Genomic DNA, 7,524 nt, shown 5'->3' with positions numbered 1-7,524 from the left:
GATCAACCACAGCTAGTCCTCCAGCAAAAGGACTGGACAGCACCACTGTCACGTATATGCTACATTTGCCTGGCAATTACAGTAGCCACCTCTGTTTGCTAATTGCCTTTATGCCGAGGAAAACTAACTACCTCCAGAGGTGGGTTTGCAACCTGGGGCCGGGCACCAGCTCAAGTTAGCCTCCTGCTTTTCCACAGAAAGTGGGAGATGAGTTTCTGGAGGATCCATTTCAGAGAGAGAGCTGCGCATCCCTGAGGAAACATTCCTGGGATGGTAAACTGGCAAGAGGCTTACTTAGCTTTTGAAAAGATTTACATACATTTCAAAGAGGCACAGCTTACAATTATAAGGTTTCTAAACTGAAAAGGGAAGAGAAGTCTCTTCCCTTTTTTTCTACAGGGAGAATTAAACTCTTTTCTTTCTTATTTTTAATTTGTATCTGCCCTTACACACCCGAGGCAAACGTTCACTACCTCTCAAATCCACCTCCTCTGCCGGCCCCACCACAGAACCTGCAAGCTGGCCACCACACGCACAAGTGCGGGACATGCACACACATGCACACACTGACTCACACGTGTGCACAAGCATGCGTGCACACGTGCTTAGCCTTTGCTCTCTGGACTATTTTCCTTTCCAGGTTAACCCTCCAGGTTGAGCTGACTCAACTCAGCAAAAGTTAAGACTAGGTCTAGCCAGTTCTGCCGGGGTGGGAGGAACAGGGGTGAGGCTGAGTCTGGGCGGGACCAGGGACCTGGGCCCATCTGGCTTCTTTGCTGTGAACTCTTGATTCGTGTATCCACACCCGCGCCCTACCGAACCCTGGCTGCTCTTGGCTTCGCCTTCAACAGATAGACCATAATAAAACTGTTCCCTGGTCTGTGCTGGCCTTCTGCAGAGACTGTAACAAGTAAATAGAGGGGACGGGACCTCGAACTGGAGGACCTGCCCTCAGGGCTCTGTGCTAGGCTTACTGCGAGGTAACAAAACCTAGCCCTTTACCTCAGCCCAGTCCATGTGAAAGAGGCTGAGAAATTCAAAAAAGACTGTTCCAAATGAGAATTTCTTCCTAGAGAGTTGTCAGCCCAGGAGGGAGAAGGGCTTACACACACACACACACACACACACACACACCCCAAAAAAACACTCCTCAAGCCAGGTGAGGGGGACTCAGGACCACTGCTTGGAGGACAGGGGGTCGCCAGAGGGGACCCTGGCACCTCGTCCCCACCCTCACTGCTGAGCCGCTGACACTCAGAAACCTGCCGCTGCTGCTACCAGGGCAGGGCAAGCGGAGAGCAAGGGACCAGAGACCTGCAACAGTGTCCAGACTGGCAGGATGAAGGACAGAGGGCTGCAGTGGGGGTGATGTGCGTGCCACCACTGTCAGGGCAGGAGCCAATTCCCATGGCCAAAGTGGACGTTCAGGAAGAGAGCTGAGCTAGAGCAATCTCGACAGGACCCCACCCGGGGGCACTGCCTGCGGGCACGAGGCGATCCCACAGAAAGCGGCTTTCCGGGAGGACGGGGCCGGGTGTGAGAGGGCAGCCGGAGCAGGTGTGACCTGTGTCAGGAAAGGGTGCAGGCAGAGTTTGTGGAGGGGCTAACTCACCTGCACACCCCACGTGCGTGACAGTCCCATGATCAAGGAGCCCTTAACAGTTTCTTTTCATCCCTCCTTGCCTCTCGGACCGAAGGAGCAGGAAAGCGGCGACTAGCTGTGGGAGAGGAGGTGAATCAAACAGAGCCAAGACACCCTCCAAGACCGCCTACCTGCCGCCGCCTGCCTTTCCCACCACGTGAAACTGGGTCAGCTTGAATAGGAGACACTTATGTTGGATGGGAGGTGAATATTCTTACTTCGATGGGACTGGGCTTATTTTTTTTTTTTGGCGGTACACGGGCCTCTCACTGTTGTGGCCTCTCCCGTTGTGGAGCACAGGCTCCGGACACGCAGGCTCAGCAGCCATGGCTCACGGGCCCAGCCGCTCCGCGGCATGTGGGATCCTCCCGGACTGGGGCACGAACCTGCGTCCCCTGCATCGGCAGGCGGACGCTCAACCACTGCGCCACCAGGGAAGCCCTGGGCTTATTTTTTAACTTGGCAAAAACAGTTTCTTTTTTAGCCAACTTTTGATAAGAATTTTCAAACTCACAGAAAAGTCGAAAGAATAATGCAATAAAGCCATATACTCACCACTTAGATTCACAAATGTTTGACATTGTGGGGTGTGTGTGTGTGTGTGTGTGTGTGTGTGTGTGTGTGTGAGACCTGGTTTGGCTGAACCATTTGAAAGTGAGCCTCAGACATCACAACACTTCACTCTTGGATCGTTCGATGTACATCTCCTAAAGAATGGCTTTTTAAAGGCTGAAATTGAAATTGATCTAATACCTGAAAGGAACTGGTAAAACTCTATTTAGTTTAAGTACTTTCAAGGAGAGGGATTAGAGAAGCAGCAGAGCAAGTGCTAGGATGGTGGCGGGAGACACATTAAGCTGGTTCCAGTGTGTACCCTACAAAGTCCAGCCAGTTGAAAAAAAAACAGTTACATGAAGAAGATAAGACCATTTCAGGTCATGGCAGGTGCTATAAAAAACTAAAACAGGGTAGAGGTGATGAGGGTAAGACCAGGAGGTGAGACAACATGGGGGTGGTAAGGAGTCAACCCCTCAGGAAGAAAAAGTGACTTTTGAGCTGAGACCTCAAGTCAGCAACGCCAGACAGTCAGGAGAACGGTGTTCAAGGCAGAGTCGAGAGCAAGGCCAAGGTCCCGGAGGCACAGGGAGTGACAGCTTGCGGAGAAGGGGTATGGAAAGTACAGAGAGAGGAAAAGTGATGGGGACCCCACTCTCTCAGCCAAGGGGAGGGATTTGGAGAGAATTTTAAGCAGGAGAACTTACAGTTTTAGATACTCTAGCTGCTCAGGTGAAAAAAGACCTTGGGGGAGACCCAAGAGTGAAGCCCAGAAACCACCAAGGAGGCTGTCTGCAATCCTCCAGGGAGGCCAGGGAGGATGGTGGCTTGGATCAGAGTGGTATCCCAAGGTAGGCATTATTGCCCCCACTTTAAAGATGAGGAAACTGAGGCTCAGAGAAGTTAAGCGACTTGACCAAGATCACGCTCCCTTTAAGTAGCAGGTCCAGGATTTTTTTTCGAGGGGGAGGGAGGGTACTCTTTTTAATTGTGGTAAAATATACATAACATAAAACTTACCATTTGACCCATTTTTAAGTGTGCGATTCAGTGGCATTAAGCGCATTCACAATGTTGTACCACCGTCACCACGATCCTTTTCCAGAACTTTTTCATCATCTCAAACAGAAACTGTACCCATCCACCAATAGTTCCCCTGTCCCCCTACCCTAGTCAGTCCCTGATAGCCCATAATAGAGGTCTACCTTCTGGCTCTATGAATGTTCTCCTCTAGGTACCTCCTGGAAGTGGAATCATATAATATTTGTCCTTTTGTGTCTGGCTTATTTCACTGAGTATAACATTTTTTTTGTTTTGGTTTGGTTTTGGTTTTGGCTTTTTTTTGGCCACGCCGAGTGTCTTGCAGTATTTTATTTCCCAGACCAGGGATGGAACCCACGCCCTCGGCAGTGAAAGTGAGGAGTCCTATCCACTGGACCACCAGGGAATTCCAAGTATAATATTTTCAAAGTTCATCCATATTGTAACATGTATCAGAATTTCCTTCCTTTCTAAGGCTGGATAATATTCTACTGTGTGTATATCACATTGTGTTTAACCATTCATCTGTTGTTGGAGGGCCAGGATTTTTACCAAGTTGTCTGATTGGCGCTGAGTCCGGCGCAGTGCCCCAAGCGGCCACCAGAGGGCGCACAGATACCACTCCCACCCCTACCCCCTCCCCACCCACCTAGGCGGGCGCGCTGCGGGCACTTGGCGGTTTGTGGGAGGAAGAGGAAGCCGGAGCTCAGCCCCTTGCACGCACATCCCACACCAAGGAACATGCGGATGAGAGGGAAGCTGGCTGCGGAGAAAGAGACCCAACTATAGAACTGGCCTCAAAGGGAGGAAAGGGAGGAGGTCGGGGTGGGAAGTGTCGCCCCTGCAATCCTGGTCCAACCCGCTAAAGGAAACAAACGCCGGGCACCCCTAGCTTCCCAACCAGCCGTCCTCCGGCGGGAACAACCCGGCTGAGGAGCTGAGTGAAGCAGGCGGGGCACTGTGTCCAGGGAGCCTCGGGCTCCCTGTCCTGCTCTCCTCCAGCGGCCCGGTGAGCTCCAGCCTAAGGCTTGCACGTTTCACAGATGAGGAAACTGAAGCTCGGAGCCATTGACGGCTTGTCCAGAGCAAGCGGAGGAGGCAAGGTCCGAACACCTGCCGCCGGGTGGGGCTTGTGAACTCCTCTCCAGGCTCAGTGCCCTGATTTCTTCAACCATATCCCAGTGTGGCTTTAGGCCTCATTCCCCCTTGATCTTGTCGGCCAGTCTCTCTGCAGGGGAAGCGCAGAATGGGATGCGGTTCTTGAAGCTGCTCTGACCACCGTGGTCTCCCTCCTCCTGAGCATTAGGCCTCTAAGAATGCCACCCAAGTCTGTCCTGGCTGGTCTTGGCAGCCACCTCATGTTGACCGAAATTTCCATCAGCTTAAATCCCTCAACTTTTCTGCCGTGTGCTGTTTGTTGCTAAGCCTTTGCTTCCCCCCCCACTGTGTCCATGTGCAGCTGGGTCTTTGGATCTGAGTCCAGGAACTGACATTTATCCCCGTCAGATTTCATCTTGTTCATTCATCTGACAAACATTTGTTCCATGCCCACGCCGTACCAAGAACTGGCAGCACAGAAAGACAGATCCCCTGTCCTCGAGGAGCTCACACTGTCATTAACCACAGCAGCCACCATAGTTATCAAGGGCCTGCTGTGTGCCAGGAACTGTGCTGGGGGCTGCATGTAGCTTGTCTCATTGACCCTCAGAGCACTGCAGTATAGGTGGCATTGCTCCCATTTTGCAAATGGGGAAATCGAGGTTCAAAAAGTTTTTGTGCCTTGTCTGAAGTGGCATACCTGGAAAGTGGCAGGTTCAGCATTCAACCCTTCAATCGCTTTAGATTCTGGCTCTGTCCTCCTACATAGATACCCCCTCTCCCAGATTTGGGTTCTCTGCAAACCTGATAAACTTCACCTCTCTGAATTTCATCAACAGCACTGATGAAACTAAGATGAGGTCAGAGACCTGAGGTGAGCCACCAATGCCCCTCTACCCCAGAGGGACAGCCATCTATGACTCTGCACCCTGTGGGCTCAGCAGATACAAATGCACTCGACTGGAAGCCCCCTGACCCTTCTCCTCCCTCCACCCCAGGCCCCGGGCTCGCTCCCCATCCAAGCAGCTATGTACCTGGTTGTTGGCGTCTTTGCCAAAAAACCAGCCCCCACTGCCAAGTCCTCTACATGCAGGAGCCCAGCTGTGCCTGGCCCTTGCCTGAATCATGGTAAAACTCCATTTGCCAATGTCCCTCCCCAAGAGGGAGACTTGAAGCCCAAGACCAGGAGAGGGCAGTTGAGCTGGGATTTCTCAGGCTCTGAGCATCCCCTCTTGCATCTGAGGCTTCTGCTCTCCCGCACCGTCTGCTCCCAGAGGCTCAGCCCATCTTTTTTGCTCAGCTCTTCCGCCAAGCTGAGGGAGACCAACTGCAGAGTGGGCCTGTGTGAGGGCTGGGGGTAGGAAAGAAGGTGAGCAGAATAAATCACTGCTCCGTTAGGGAGAGGAGGTTTGAGATGGGCTCCAAGCTCCCGGCCAGACCCGGGGACACCATACCCCATGACAGGGTTTGAGCTTACCACCTCACAGGACTACAGTCACCCACCCTCCTCACAGCCCCAGAAGATTGGAAATATTATCATTGTGCCCATTTTGCAGGCAAGGAGACTAAGGTGCAGCAAGTGGGATCCAGGCCTGGATACTACCTCTGCTAAGACTGCTTCCTGAAAAGAGATCAGGGACTTGTGGACAGAATGCATCTGCTGAACGAGCACCCAGCGAGCTCCTATCATAAGCCCAGTACGCAGCAAATATGTCAGAGTCAGGCCCTGCCCTTATGGCCTCACGTTCAGGGGCAGGGGAGATAGATAATAAAGCCAGCCCATAATTTCAGGCAGTGATAAATGCTACGAAGAGCATAAAGCCAGGGAGAGCTTTATGTCAGTAGGTGTCAGTAGAGCTAAGGATGCTACTCCAGCTAACGTTGTCCTGGAAGGCCTCTCTGAGGAGGTGACGTTTTAGGAGCCAAGAAGGAGCTGGCCTTGGGGACAGCAAGTATGAAGATGCTGAAAGAGAATGAGTGCAGTGTGGTACCAGGTCCACCCAGCCTCACCGCGGATGATCACAGAGAGGAGACCACGTGGCTCTGATGTGAGGCCTCAGTGGGGAAGCAGGTGGGCCGGTGTCCTCAGGATGCCTGAGTCCTGGCACGGGCTCCATGGATGCCTCCACTCTCCCTCCAGGGGTCTGTGAGTCCCCGCCCGGAATGTGGGTCTGTGATGCTCTGTGTGGTCTTCGTTTCCTCCCACCTTCAACACCTTTCTGCACAAGGCCCAGCCCAAAGCAGGCCCTAGATAAACTTTGCCGAATGAACAACCTCTAGAAGGCCCTGCTCACCAAATCCCGAGGGCCAGCAAGGAGGAGGTGTGAGGACAAACCCAAGGAAATCCTACCTTCTTCTACAAGGAATCACTTGATGGAGTTTGTGGCTCCTGTCGGTGGTAGAAGCAGAAAAGACAAAGGGATTCCAGAAGGTGGGAGGAGGGGTCGCCTACGCAATTGGAAATTTTCGCACAGAAGTCCAGATTTCAAGCTATTTTTAAAATATTTGAAGATCTGGCAACCCCGAGCCTGCATATCCCCATGGCAACACCAGCTGGTGCTGGGCGGCCCTGGTGACTGGACATGCGCTCTGCACTTCGCCGCGGACAGGCGGCTCACTGCTGCAGACACTTAACCCACACCACTCGTTCACATCGCTGGCCCCGTGGGCATCGGAATCGGACAACCCTGGTTTAAGAGATCTGATGAGCAGAAAGTCGTGCAGGGGGCATGGGGACCATGGCATCTGTCGCGTCAGCCTGCAGCTAAGGAGAGTCAGACTGAGGTCCCCTCCCTCGGGTTCTTACAGCAGTTGTCCGGTGTGCGGGGGTTGCCAGGTCCACTTAAATCGGTTCGCTGTGCTGTGCTCTGGGTTCGGGTGCCGGGAGGGCTCCAAAACTTCGGCCGTTCAGTCGAGGCGAGACATGCAGTTCCCGATGTGCAACAGCAGGGGGCGTCTCTCCCTACTGCGTCCTCAGAACTGCAGGGCGGTACGGCGCGGGGCGCGCCACTCCCGGCCTTGACGGTGCAGCCGGGGCTCCAGCTGCTGGAAAACAGTCCCTCAGTCATCCCGGGTCCCGGAATGATCCTGTGTCCCTGCATTTTCTCACTCGGGGTGACAGCTGAGGCCCAGCCTGCCCGGCAACATGATGGGCTCAGCGGTGATTAGCTGGGCCAGGCCATACTCCA

Source organism: Phocoena sinus, chromosome 8, assembly GCF_008692025.1.
Source record: "Phocoena sinus isolate mPhoSin1 chromosome 8, mPhoSin1.pri, whole genome shotgun sequence".
NCBI lineage: Eukaryota > Metazoa > Chordata > Mammalia > Artiodactyla > Phocoenidae > Phocoena > Phocoena sinus.
The sequence above is the reverse complement of the archived record's forward strand: the minus strand, read 5'-3'. Positions refer to the sequence as shown.